Genomic DNA, 15008 nt, shown 5'->3' with positions numbered 1-15008 from the left:
ATCCACATACAGGACAAGGAAGATAAACTTCCTATTCTTAAACTTTGTATAGACACAATTATCCTCTACATTCTCTTTAAATCCAAAATTCCTTATCGTCTGATCAAACTTCAAGTACCACTGTCTTAAAGTTTGTTTTAATCTATAAATGGATTTCTTTAAGCGGCATCCCATTTGTTCTTTTCCTTCCATGATAAAACCTTTTGGTTGTGCCATGTAAACATTTTTCTCCAAGTCCCCGTTGAGAAATGCCGTCTTTACATCCATCTGATGTAATTCTAAATTGTAATGTGTCACTAATACCATTATGATTATGAAGGAATCGTTACATGAGACTGAAGAAAATATCTCATTGTAATCAATCCATTCTCTTTGCGTAAAGCCTTTTGCCATAAGTCGTGTTTTATATCTCTCTATATTTCCTTGAGAGTCAAGTTTATTTTGTAGACCCATTTACAGCCTACTGTTTGACTCCTTTAGGGATTATTTTCAAGTCCCAAATCTTATTGGCATTCATTGATTTTATTTCATTTTCCATGGTCTCAAGTCACTTTGATGAATGATCACTTCTCATGGCTTCTTCAAATGAGGTGGGATCATTCTCTATTTGAAATTCCTCAGTGTTGTACACTTCATAGCCAATAGGAATAGCTAATTTTCTAACTCTTTGGGACCTTCTAAGGGCCTTCATATTTGGCACATCTTCTGTTTGAGGTTGTTTTTGCTCCCCTCGTGTGTGACAATAGGTTCTACAGGATCCTGAAGAACAGGTCCTTATGGTCATTCATTGTTGCCACAGGCGGAATAACAACAGGCGCTGACACCACAATATTTTACACTGTCGGTGCAGCGACAGCAGGTAGTCAGAAATTTGGCCCATGAATCATTGGAGTGGGTGCATACACCCGCTTTTCTTTAAGGTTAATTTCTCGAGCTACCATGCTCCCCCTCATTAGTTCATCTTTTAGGAAGATAGCGTGTCTCGTTTATATAAACTTTGTATGTCTCTCTGGACAGTAGAAACAAAAACTTTTTGACTTTTCTAGGTAGCCAATGAAATGACAACTTACTATTTTGGGATCTAGCTTCTCAATATTTGGGTTATCTTCTTTAGCCTCAGCAGGGCTCCCCCACATACGTAAGTGTTTAGTGAGGGTACTTTTCCTGTCCACAACTCATACGGAGTTTTGGGCACTGACTTATTTGGTACTCTATTGAGAATATGAATGGCGGTTTTTAACGCCTCCATCCACAGGCTCATCTGTAAGGTGGAGTAACTTATCATACTGCGCATCATATCTATCAGGGTACGATTGCGTCTTTCATCTACTCCATTATGTTGAGATTCGCCCGGTGTAGAATACTAGGCTACTATACCATTCTTCTAGGGTATGCCGATCGTAGTACTCCCCTATGGTCAGATCTGACTATCTTAATCTTTAATATCTTAAATTTATACAATGCTTCTGTTCTTTCTTTGATTGGATAAATGTAGTTATAATGGGAATAATCATCTATGAATGTTATGAACGAATCATAACCATCCACACTCTTTACAGGAGACTGACCACATATGTCTGTGTAAATAAACTGTAAAATACCCGTGTTTCGTTTGGCATTTTTATTAATTTTCTTTACATACTGTTCTTTTAATGCATTATCTGCATTATTCTAAATCTGAGAGCTCTAATAGAGGAAGAATATATTATTCTTAACTAGTCTTTCTATTCTCCCCTTCAAAATATGGTCTAAACGACAGTGCCATAATTTTGACGACATATCGTGAGCTCTCTTATGTCATCATTTCCAGAGTAACTCTCTGTCACCAGCTGCTTTATCAGCTAGGTAGCATATGTCTTTGAAGAGCCAGTGAACTAACTCTTTATTCTATCGAAGTACTCGGTGACCGTGTCACACTCTGGGATTGAGCCCACAATTATATGCTCAATCATGTTCTTTATCACAATCAAATATTTCTTGTTGGCAGTGACCCACTTCCTATGCACAAGGGCATAGGACATCTTTTAGGATTTAAAATCTCTCTCTTCAGTTGCCTAAACGGTATCAGCCCTGTTTGTCTCCCTCACCAGTGCCACAGGATCAGTGGGACACGGTGAGGTGACTATCCAGTCCATCTTAGCCAAGATGAAAACTAGGTTAAACATTTTCTTAACATAAAAATAACACCATTTACATGCCTTGATTCCAACGTTGGTCAAAAACAAAATATACAACTGTTCTTATACATTAATTCTACATCACCATTGGGCAGAAATAGAATTAATGCATAAAATCATTAAAATTTCTAACTGTTCTTATACACTAATTCTATATCACCGTTGAGCAGAAATAGAATTAATGCATAAAATCATTAAAATTACGATATTGTTATTAACAACGTTGGTCAGAAAATAACAACATCAAAATCATGTCAAAATCTCTTTTTCTCCAATTAAATATCACATTGGTTCAAAATAACTGGAGAATCAATAATTTCTTTAGCAGCGGAAAAATAAAAAATTCATTATGTGTGTTTCAGAAGCATTAAACTTTTTTCTCAAATATTCTCTGAAAAATTATCCCGTTGGTTCAAATTTAAACAGAGATATTAAAGTAGACAAAATTCTATCAAAATTTGCTTCTAAAAAAGAATAAAATAAAACTCTATTTACTATTCATTCAGCCTGGCAACAGAAAAATTCCTCGTGGCCCAGCGGCAACAGCAGCGTCCGCGCGCCTGCGCAGCCCAGGCCCAGCTCGCGCGCGTGCTCGCTCGCGGCGCCTCCCCCGCGTCCAGGCCGCAACCTAGGCCTAGGCCAGGAAAGTGGCCCGCCGCGCTCGCCCGCCTGGGCCAAAAGTCGGTCCAATCGATCTGCGTCGTCCGTTCTAATCCGACGGCTGAGCGTGCTTCTCGCGGCAACAAAACCGCCGCGCGGCTGCCTCCCCGAAAACCTAGCATCATTTTCTCCTTTGCTCTCTCTCTTTGCTGCTCTGGTTTCTCTCCTCAGCGCAGCGCAGCCGCATCCGAGTGAAACGAGCAGGTGAAACGGTGGAGCTATGGCGCCGTCGCCGGCCCCCTCGGTAGCGTGCGTGCTCCCCAGCGGGTGAGCGCGCCGCCGTCGAGCGGCCTGGCCGCGGCGCCCCCTTGGCTGAGCCCGACGAGCAGCTCCCCGACTCGTCCCTTTCTTCTCCTCGAGCGCCGACGATGCAGTAGCACTGCGCAACGGCGAGGTAAGCCCAAACTGCTCTTCCTCTTTTCCCTTTCCCCTTCTTTCTTCTGGGATTAACCCGATTTGGGGATCTAGGGTTAGGGTTTCTTTTCCCCGATTCGTTTCATTCGATTTGGTTCTCTTTCATTTGATTTCTTTTGTTTTCTATTTGTACCGAATCGTTCTCTTCCCCTTCCTCGTCGTGAGTTAGGGTTAGGGTTCGGTTGAACCCGATTCAGTTTTGATTTGAGATCTGCGAGATAAGCCCTTTCTCCTCTTTCCCTTCTACTCTTTTGGATCTTCTTTCTTTTCCTTTTGGAGTAGAACCGATTCGGGGTTGGGGTTAGGGTTAGGGTTAGGGTTTGACTCACTGGAGTCACTATTCTTCTTCCTCAGTGAGTGCTTTGTAGGGTTAGGGTTCGGCTTTGATTCTCTTCTAGGCCGAATCCCTCTTCTTTGTTCTTTTCTTCATCCAGTTAGGGTTAGGGTTAGTGAAAGGTCCTAATATGGCTAGAGGGGGGTGAATAGCCTATTTAAAAATCTACAAATCAACTAGAGCAATTTGATTAGTATGATAAATAACGTAATGCAAACTTACTTTAGCTCTACAAGGGTTGCAAGCCACCTATCCAACAATTCTAGTTGCAATGATTACTTAGGCACACAAACTTGCTATATAATTACTCACTAAGAGCTCTCAACCTTGCTACTCTAAAGAGCTCAACTAGATGAATGTAAATAATAAAGCAAGCTCTCAATTCTAATTACACTAAAGAGCTTGTATCAACTAGTTTGCAAGAATATAAATAAGTGAGTAGGGTGATTATACCGACGTGTAGGGGATGAACCAATCACAAGATGAATATATAGCCAATCACCGGGAGAATGCCAAAGATAAGAGACAATCGATTTTCTCTCGAGGTTAACGCGTTTGCCAACACGCTACGTCCCCGTTGTGTCGACCAACACTTGGTGGTTCGGCGGCTAAGAGGTGTTTCACAAACCTCGTCCACACGATAGGACACCGCAAGAACTGACCCACAAGTGAGGTAACTTAATGACACGGGCAATTTACTAGAGTTACCTTTCGGCGCTCCGCCGAGGAAGGTACAACTCCCCTCACAATCACCGGAGATGGCCACGAACAATCACCAACTCGTGCCGATCCTCCACCGCTGCACCGAGCCGTCTAGGTGGTGACAACCACCAAGAGTAACAAGCGAAATCCGCAGCGCAACATGAATACCAAGTGCCTCTAGATGAAATCACTCAAGTAATGCAATTGGATTCTCTCCTAATCTCACAAAGATGATGAATCAATGATAGAGATGAGTGGGATGACTTTTGCTAAGCTCACAAGGTTGCTATGTCAATGAAAATGTGCAAGAGAGTGAGGTTGAACCGGCCATGGGGCTTAAATAGAAGCCCCCACAAAATAGAGCCGTTGTACCCCTTCATTGGGCAAAACACGCTCTGACCGGACGCTCCGGTCATACTGACCGGACCCTGGACATAGCGTCCGGTCCACAGATGTAAGCCACGTGTCATTCTGAGTTAAACTTAAGTCGCCAGATTACAACGGCTATTAACTGACCGGACGCTCTCGCAAAACTGACCGGACGCTGAACCACCAGCGTCCGGTCGTTTACAGTAAGGGTCCAAATCCGGTTTTCTTCGATCGGACACGTCCGGTCCACCTTGACCGGACACAGACCAGCGTCCGGTACTAAACCCTAGTCACTGTGTCGCCATGCCAGTTTGACCGGACGCAGAAACCAGCGTCCGGTGCATCTCAGGTCCAGCGTCCGGTGCAACACCAAAACTGGCGACCTCTCTGCTACGCCTGACTGGACGCACCGGTCCACCCAAGATCAGCGTCCAGTCACTCACAGTGACCTCCAATTTTTCTATCTAGGGTGCCGGTGGAGTTTCTTACCCTTGCACCCAAACTTCACCACCCTTGATCAAATGTGCCAACCACCAAGTGTATCACCTTGTGCACATGTGTTAGCATATTTTCACAAACATTTTCAAGGGTGTTAGCATTCCACTAGATCCTAAATGCATATGCAAATGAGTTAGAGCATCTAGTGGCACTTTGATAACCGCATTCCGATGCGAGTTTCACCCCTCTTAATAGTACGGCTATCGATCCTAAATGTGATCACACTCACTAAGTGTCTTGATAAAAAAACAAAATGGCTCCTATCATTTGTACCTTTGCCTTGAGCCTTTTGTTTTTCTCTTTCTTCTTTTCCAAGTTTAAGCATTTGATCATCACCATGCCATCACCATCGTCATGATCTTTGCCATTGCTTCATCACCTGGAGTAGTGCTACCTATCTCATAATCACTTGATAAACTAGGTTAGCACTTAGGATTTCATCAATTAACCAAAACCAAACTAGAGCTTTTAGTTAGGGAACCCCTTCTGTCTGCTTAGATCCGAAAAGAGGTCTATTCTTTTCTTGCCGTGCGCCGGCGAAGACGGCGGTGCGGCATCTTTCCCCGCGCGGTGGTAGTGGTGATCGGGAGTTCAGTGACGTCCGCCACCCCCCGATCTCTTTTTTCTTTTCTTTTACCCGGTTAGGGTTAGAGTTTCAATCTGAAACGGATCGAACCCTTGTTCTTCGATTTCTTTTCTATTCACTAGCAACAAGGCTCCGATACCATTGTTGGATACAATAGTGCCTCTGTAATGTAGATCAAGGGGTGGGTTTTTCTCTTAGATATGAAAACTGTTGATGTACCTTGGTCTAGGTCACCATTTGGTCCATGGCGCCACAGCGACTTGGACGACGGTGACACGGCAGCTCGGTGCAGTGGTTCCAGCGTAGTGGAGTCGAGGTCCAGTGGCGACGGTAGAGTCGGTGGGGCTTTCCGTTGCTGGCAGCACTTACTGTAGACCGGATTAGGTTTTCTGTTGATGGTAACGGCGGCTCCGGTCAACCTCGTAGTTAGAGCCGTGATCCCCACGTCTCTTTTATATGTGCTGTGCGACAGGGGCCCACCAACCATATTAGGGTTGGGCGTCCCCGATCAGGGCGCAGAGACAAGGGCCCAATAGGGCGTTGGACCTATTGGTGGAGATCAACTAACAGGACCCTCTGGCTGCACTCAAAATACAGCAGCTTTCATAGATCGAAAATTGAAGTCGAATAAACTACTAAGGAAGAAGGGCTGAGGCAGATGGCAAATAAACTCACCTATCAGCAGTCCCCTGTCCACTCGCCGTCGCCGCCTCGTTGGATACCAGAGGTCGCCGGATCCACACGCTGTCCCGTCGGTGGAGAAGGAAGAAGAACTCGCCGCCTCGACGGTAGGGCCGCTGGCTTCCGCGGAGGCTCATCGCCGGCGGCCGCGGAGCGACGGCGCTGCTCCTCTCGGCGCTGGGCGGCGGCGGCGCCTTGCCTGCACGAGCCACGAGTGCGTGCGGGAGGCGGCGCGGGTGAGGAATAGGATGGGGCTCGGACTGGGCGGGCCACGGGCCGCGACTGCTTTTTTTTCCCTTTCTTTTTGAGTGGAACGGGCGGCGACTGCTAGTGCTAGGGATAGGGATGGAGGCACACACTGCAGGCCGGCCCATTCGGCCATTCTCCGGTTCATGTTCGGCCACGAATCCGAATAATCCCCCATCTCGAAAAGAAAATAAGGAAAAAGAAAAAAAAAAAGAAAGTCGAAGTGCTCGAGGTTCTTGGTTCTTGCTCCGCTCTCACACTTTCTTTCTGCCTGCTCATCCCAATCCGCCCACCGAAACTCCCGAATCCGCGGCCGCCCCCTCCACGATCCCGACCTCCGCCGCTTGCCCAACTCTACGCTCTCTTCTCCTGAACGGCTGCCGACCCCCGGGGGCGCGGCCACCGGGGCCCCTTATCTACTGCTGCTGGGCTGATGGGGTGGAGTGGAATGGAGGTCCGGCCGGAGTGGGATGTAAACAAGATAAGGGAGCTGAGCTTCGTTGTATTGGTTCTGGTAGTATCCTTGCCGTGCTTCTCTGCATCCGATCGCCAAGGTACTACCGCACTGCCTATCGTTCCTGCAAGGTGACGCTCTCACAGCCGTTGCGCCTCCATGCGTCCGCATGAGTGTGTTTTGGGTACCTGTTAGCTGAACAAATGGGAATTTAGTTGTATTGTTAAACTCTTGCTGTGTTATAATCAGTGTTTTAGAAAGCGGTAGGTACTATAGTTGGGCGCTGAGCACCTAGGTAGCAGTTGGGCAGGCAATGCAGCTGCTAGGCGGGCAATTTGGCGCTTGTGCTTCGTAGGAGATTGTCGCCTAGCGCAATGCAGCTGTCTGATTATCAAAACGGCGGTTGAAATATTTATGTATTGACACTGCTAGTGGTATCTGGGAAACATGGATTAGCTTAAACTTAGATACTTGATAATAATGATACCACATGTTTCTGCAACTGCAATTAGCTCATCATAACATTTAATATGGATGTACAATGATTTCATAAAAAGCACAACAGCATGATCATTAATGTTACCTGAGAAAACATGCCAACTAAGTCATATAACTGTGGTGGTCTATATATATGGCAGTGTTCACATTAAAACACTAGTGTATGGACTTGTATCTGGGAGAAACCTTGAGGATGGGTATAACTGTCGACATGACTCTCTTGGTACACCAAACTACCAATGCCATCTTCTTTTTCTGTCTGTGTGTCTGTATCCCTCAATGTTTAAGGTTTGGTTGACATGAAGAAACAAAGTTAGTTTAGATTCTTCAGGGATAATGTAGGCATTTAAAGAAAAGAGGAAAATGTAATCCTCAATGGCCGATTGGATCTCTTGTTTACAAAACTCAAGTACCTTATCAATACTGAATGACTGACTCTGTTTTGCAGGAGATGCTTTATATGATATGAAACAAAAACTGAACGTTACTGGCGGTCGGCTTTCAGATTGGAACCAAAATCAAGTTAACCCTTGCACATGGAATTCTGTTATTTGTGACAATAGCAACAATGTTATTCAAGTGTAAGTGGGAGCCCATGTACCTTCTTTCTTTGTTTGCTTTCATTATATTCTGATGTTGTTGGAGTGCTTATGTTCCCCTCTATTCTGATCTTGTGTGTTTTTTGACTAATCGTTATGCTCTCTTGTAGAACTTTGGCTGCACGAGGATTCACTGGCGTTTTGTCACCAAGAATTGGAGAACTCCAATATTTGAGTGTCCTGTGAGTATGATGTATTATTTTGTAGATTATATATACCTTTGACATAATCACTTTTATAAACATCAAAAGGAATGGTGTACATTTATTACACTATAGCAATAGTTAATTCATTTTTTCGGAGAATTACATCATGTTATTCAAAGTAAGAAATTTATAGAATGAGTACATGCAATAAAATTATAATGAATCCAGTCCAGACACCTTGGCATGTCTGAGAAATTAGGAATCAGTTTCTCTATTGAATCTTACTGTTCTATGACTCTGTTGCTTCTGTGGATAGACATGTCTGCTTCTCTTCATGTTTTGGGGCAAACTGATATGTTACTGAAACAAGATCATAGTGCGCTAGCTATCTGTGCAAGTAAACTAGGATGATATGGATTGTACCAGTGTCACATATCCTAACATATTCTATTCCAGAGAAATTGGTACTAGTTCTGGTTATTACCGTTAGATATGTGTCATACATGAACTACTGTTCAATCTTGGTGCAATTTAATTTCCTGATACTACTCGGACTACTATGAAACTGTATAGCATATGATTTTGCAGGTCATTGGCTGGTAACAGGATTACCAGTACCATACCAGAGGAGTTTGGTAATCTATCTAGCTTGACAAGCTTAGATTTAGAGGACAATCTTTTAGTTGGAGAAGTACCAGCTTCTCTTGGCAACCTTTCTAAGCTACAGCTGTTGTAAGTATTTTAAAATCAGAGTTCCCTTCTTATAAATAGAGTTATATGTCCTACGTATTCGAGAAAAGAAATAGAGTTTTATGTGACCTTTTCATGTAATCTTCCTTTCTCTCATAACCAGAATACTGAGTCAAAATAATTTCAATGGGTCAATTCCTGGTAGCATAGCGAACATTTCAAGCTTGACAGACATGTAAGACGGAGTATGATACCCTTTTCAGTTTCTTATAACTCAAGTTCATTTAAATGTTCTTGTCGTGCTGTGTTGACAAAAAAACATTTTCAACTCCAGGAGCTGGTTTTCAGGTTGATGCCTTCTGGAGCTTAATGCTTGGAGAAGTTTGGTCGTCCTTTTTTCCTTTTTGTGTGGCGAGTCTGTAACCTAGTTCTGGGGAGTGGGGTGTGTGTGTTGGGTCACTTGGACCTTTGTATTTTTTTCTCTACCTTAATGAAATGACGCGCAGTTCTCTTGCGCTGTTCGAGAAAAAAAAAATTACAGCCGCCTGGCATATAATAATTTGTCCGGTCAGATACCTGGTTCACTGTTTCAAGTAGCACGTTACCGGTGTATGAAGCTTGCTCTTAATTTTTTTCTTTCATTCTATGATTTTTTCCTAATCCTGAGTGAATGTAAAATTCTCTTTTTCCATGACCAGCTTTTCTGGTAATCACTTAAACTGTGGACCCAACTTCCAGCATTCTTGTGCATCCAGCATGTCCTATCAGAGTAAGTTGCATTCTGACTACTGTATTTATTATTTTACCAATGCATAGTAGTTTTGTAGTATAGATAGTTTCCTTGTATTTTATGAGATTGCTAATTCCATAATTATCATCTTACAGGTGGATCCCATAGCTCAAAAATTGGCTTAATACTTGGAACAGTTGGTGGAATTTTAGGGCTTCTTATCGTGGGAGCTCTGTTTCTAATCTGTAATGCAAGGAGGAAAAGCCACCTGCAGGAAGTTTTTGTGGATGTAGCAGGTTCCATGCCCTTGTAGTTGATGCCTTGCTTAGTCTTTCACAGTAGTGAAGTAATAGTCTTAATAATGGATTAGCAAAATTGTTATCTCTTTAAAAACTTCATAAACTTTAGAGCTCCCAAAGACCAAGACAGTAAGCACATTGATACTTGATTATTAATATACAGCAGGCTCGTGTTTCAGTCATTGAAAATGATAATTTCCTAATCAGAATACATGACCCTACACCTTCATTAATCAGGCACTGTGTTAATCACAAGAGTTTCAGGTTTGCATAGTTTATGCAATGACCTAAGCGATATACCAATTTATGTTCTGCAGGTGAGGATGAGCGACGAATTGCGTTTGGCCAGCTCAAAAGATTTGCATGGCGAGAACTGCAGATTGCGACTGATAATTTCAATGAAAGAAATGTTCTCGGACAGGGAGGTTTTGGTAAAGTGTACAAGGGAGTTCTTCCAGATGCCACTAAGATTGCTGTAAAACGACTGACTGACTATGAGAGTCCTGGTGGAGAGGCTGCTTTCTTGCGCGAGGTTGAGCTTATTAGTGTTGCAGTTCACCGCAATCTCTTAAGATTAATTGGCTTCTGCACGACACAAACAGAGCGCTTGCTGGTCTATCCATTTATGCAGAATTTGAGTGTTGCCTACCGCTTAAGAGGTATCATTTTTTGAATTTGTCCATGCACCCCTCTAGGTACAGGATTGTGGTTATTTGTAATCTTTGTCGCAGGCGCGCATACTTACTAAAGAATTAAGTGTGTGTGAGTGCGTATCCAGGGTTGTACCCTTTCTTCTTTAATATAAGGAATATAATGATAGACAGCTCTCCTGTGTGTTCGAGAGAGAGAAAAAATGCACCCCTCAATGTATTTTGCTAAGATGTTCCACTATTACTACCTACAAAGGGATTTTCTCTATTATTTCCCTTCCTTTTATGTACAGACAGAACTTTACCCTTGCTAATTTGTATATGGTAGACCTTGGACCTCCCACATAACATTTTCTCAACCTTTTGTTAACAGGCTTGATTTGTTGGCTTGTTGCATCTATATACAACAAGCTTTCCCACTGGCCAAAAAAAATATTAACTTATTTAGCGTCTTTCTTTTCTCGTAATTGATGCTGGTCTCATATCATGTGTCCTGTGTTCTAAATGCTATCCAGATTTTAAGCCTGGAGAACCTATCCTAGACTGGCCTTCAAGGAGACGGGTGGCTATAGGTACAGCTCGTGGACTGGAGTATTTGCATGAACACTGCAACCCCAAGATCATACACCGTGATGTTAAAGCTGCAAATGTATTGCTTGACGAGGATTTCGAGCCTGTTGTTGGTGATTTTGGCCTAGCAAAGCTCATAGATGTTCAGAAGACATCTGTGACAACACAAGTCCGTGGAACCATGGGTCACATAGCACCTGAGTACCTGTCCACAGGGAAGTCGTCCTAGAGGACTGATGTTTTTGGCTATGGGATCATGCTTCTTGAACTTGTGACCGGTCAGCGGGCTATTGACTTCTCACGGCTGGAAGAGGAAGATGATGTGCTATTGCTTGATCATGTAAGTCTTTTTTTCACTTCCAAATATTGGATAGCTTTGCTCTTTGCCTCTTCGGTTACGGGATTTTTTAAACTGGCTCCATTCTTAATGCAACCTGATTCCTGTGTATGTTACGATGTACCTCTAACTAAATACAGGTAAAGAAGCTACAGAGAGAAGGGGAGCTAGACTCCATTGTGGACAACAACCTTAATCAGAATTATGACAACGAGGATCTTGAGATGATAATACAGATAGCACTGCTCTGCACGCAGGCATCACCTGAGGACCGGCCATCAATGTCTGAAGTGGTTAGGATGCTGGAAGGTGAGGGTTTGGCGGAGCGGTGGGAGGAGTGGCAGCATGTGGAGGTGACAAGGAGGCAGGAGTATGAGCGGATGCAGCAGAGGTTTGACTGGGAAGAGGATTCCGTCTACAATCAGGAAGCGATAGAGTTGTCTGCAGGTAGATGACAATCAGTGGAACGGATGGGTGTAAATGCAATGATGCAGTGCCTGCTGTGCTGTATGTAACTGTTATTTGTAGAGTAGTTATTAGATAAATATGTTCATAAGATTATTCAGACAGACTTGTTGAGCAATGCATGAATGTGGATGGAATTAGATGGATAAAGGGCAGTACATAGATTGAGGTAACTGTACTTAATTTGATGGACATATAGCAGCGGTTAGGTTGTTTCTGCGCCATAAACATGCATGGACATTCATCTCTAGTTGTCAACTGTTAATAAGTGAGCATATAAATGTATCCATATTATTAGTTTCTGCCTTTTGGATTTGTGTACTTCTTTATAAATGTATCCATATTATTAGTGCGCTTTAACTGTTTTTATTGTGCCTACCGATTTACAATGCACAAAGGTGGGCTAATAAACCAATGTATTTTTAGTTACCTTAGCACCGAAGATAATCTGTCTTGACACGGTCACCTTTGCCATGGTCAGAGAGAATGTTTTAGAAAAATAATGTAGATAAAACTGTTATAAAGCAAAGTTTAATACTCCATTCGTTTCAAATTATAAGTCGCTTTGGCTTTTTTTTATTTATCTATTTTATCATGTATCTAAACATATTATTATATCTAAATACATAGCAAAATGGATGTACCAAAAAAGTTCAAATAACTTATAATTTGGAATGGAGGGAGTAAGTTTTTTCGATGAACACAAATGATGATTCTCTGAAAGGAACACCAAACAAAATGAATGGAACAGAATGCAACAACAGAAGTGATGTTGTCACTTGTGAGATGATAGATAAACACAAAGATAGTGCGGTTTCTCCTTTTAGTGAATAAATAAATTATCCGACATGGCTCGTAACATCATAGTGGCGGTACATTATAAACTTTGCTCGATATTATCCATTTTGTCATGGCCTGACGCGAGGAGATAAAGGAACAAACCAATCAATGTTGTAGGTGTTTTACATAGACTAATGCGGTAATGCCTGATGAGAAAATCATACGCTCTTTGACTCAAATATACTACTATGTGTGCCGGAACACATTTCAACTCTAGGTAGATGCCGCAAGCAATTTACATAGGATGATAGGAACATACCTTAATCTCCAGATCACTTGATATTTGAAGTAGTATTTCACGAGTCTTGACGGCAACTTTCGCTTGTCGGTCTCTTTTGCAAATATGAAAGAAAGAGATACCACAAAATCATAAAAAGTCAAATCAACCTCGACACTGCGAGGCAGCAAGCGACCGTAAGGAGATGGGACACAGAAGTGCATGCGCATAGAGGCAAATAGATGGACTCTCAAATGTTTCCTATAAATTGACTAGCAATGAATAGATGAGGCTTAGTGGAAACTATTTCAGGATAGAGATAAACACATATGATTTTTTTATCAGTAATGCTGGGTCAGGGAATCCCTCAGACGCCGCCGTTGGTAGGCCGTGATTCGGGCCGAACGGCCAACAGACTCAAATCGTGTTGCTAAAAAAATATAGAATACTCTGCTCTTACTTTATTTTTCCTCACGCTTTCCCGCAGCGTCCGCACCAATTCAGCAGCACTCCCCGTATCACAACAGCACCGTCATGGCGTGCTGCATCGCGGGCGTGCCCGCACTGCCACGGCGTGCTCCACCACGGCTCTCTCCACGGTGCCCCACCGGCCGCCATCCTTCCTCTCCACCGCGCCCGAGTGCGGCCGCCCGCCTTCGTCGCTCTCCACTACGCCTCCGCCCCGCCGTGGCCTTCTATAGCGCGCCCACCTCTGCTGCTGGTGGTGGTGCTGCTGCCGTCGCGCACGCCTAGCTTGCGCCGCTCGCTCCTTTCTCCTACAAGTTGCAAGTGTTTCAAAGGCATGAAGCATTTGTTCGAAATATTTTATTTGTTTCAGATGTATTTTTCAAGCTTTTCGATTTGCATATGTGAAACATATATACATCGTAAGAGTATGCTCGAAATGTTTCAGCCATTTTAATCTTATGTTGCAATAAGTGTTTTTATGTTGTAAGTTGCAAGCGTTTTATTTAGATGTTGCATATGTTTTCACATATATGTTTCAAGTATACGTTCCAAATATTTTATCTGTTTTAGACATATGTTGCATCCAAGTGTTTCATATTTCAGAGGTAGAGAGTCATGGGGCACTGCCCGGGCCTCGGGGGATGGGGTGCGGCGAGCTGGGGCCGGCGGTCTAGGTGCGCGAGGCACTTGGGGTAGTGCGTCGTCCTCATCTCGGCTCGTGGGTCCTGCCCGTGCGGAGAGAGGAGGGGGTTCAAGGAGAAGGAGAGCGCGGGGGTGGCGTCGGGCGTGGGGAGGAGGCGCGGCGTTCGAACTCGTGGAGAGAGAGGAGGGGGTAAGAAGAAAGGAGCGACGGCACGCGACGTTTCCCAGACATTACGTGACGGAAGAGACGCAAGTGTGCGGACGCTAGTATATCCCTTTGGTGCGGTTATGGGTTTACGGGGGCGTCAGGATGAAGTGGCTCACAAACCAGAAAAATCTTGTAGATATAAAAAAAAGTTGTACTAGCAACAGATTTCCGGTGTTATGTGTTGAGCGGTTGAGCCAAAGTACACGTTGACAGCTAGCACGTACTGGGAGACAATGCAACACCGTGACAGCATCATCATCATTATATATATCCATCCTGCAAACTTCGAGCAAACTTCCTTTCGTTTGTAACCCCACAGCAAACTTGGAGCACGTTGTCTGAACCAGTATAAACCCTGTGTTATTGAGTGCTAGTCCACATCCGATCACAACGTACGGCAAAACGATAAATATTTACTAGTTGGTCGCTTTTCGCACCGACAGTTGACGTCGTCCGTGGGGAGGACGTCGTACATTCACGCTTTTGGTCATCGAATGACCCACATTTCCACCGTCTTCGGCATGGCAG

The 15008-nt window shown here is 43.6% G+C and overlaps 1 pseudogene; it reads left to right on the top strand.

Annotated features, from left to right (window-relative positions):
- Positions 1-6860: 6860 nt before the first annotated feature.
- On the top strand, positions 6861-12404 carry LOC136491554 (LRR receptor kinase SERK2-like; annotated as a pseudogene).
- Positions 12405-15008: the final 2604 nt, after the last annotated feature.

The sequence above is a fragment of the Miscanthus floridulus genome, chromosome 1, assembly GCF_019320115.1.
Source record: "Miscanthus floridulus cultivar M001 chromosome 1, ASM1932011v1, whole genome shotgun sequence".
In the NCBI taxonomy this organism is placed as follows: domain Eukaryota; kingdom Viridiplantae; phylum Streptophyta; class Magnoliopsida; order Poales; family Poaceae; genus Miscanthus; species Miscanthus floridulus.
This window is presented reverse-complemented; position numbering and strand designations above follow the sequence as displayed.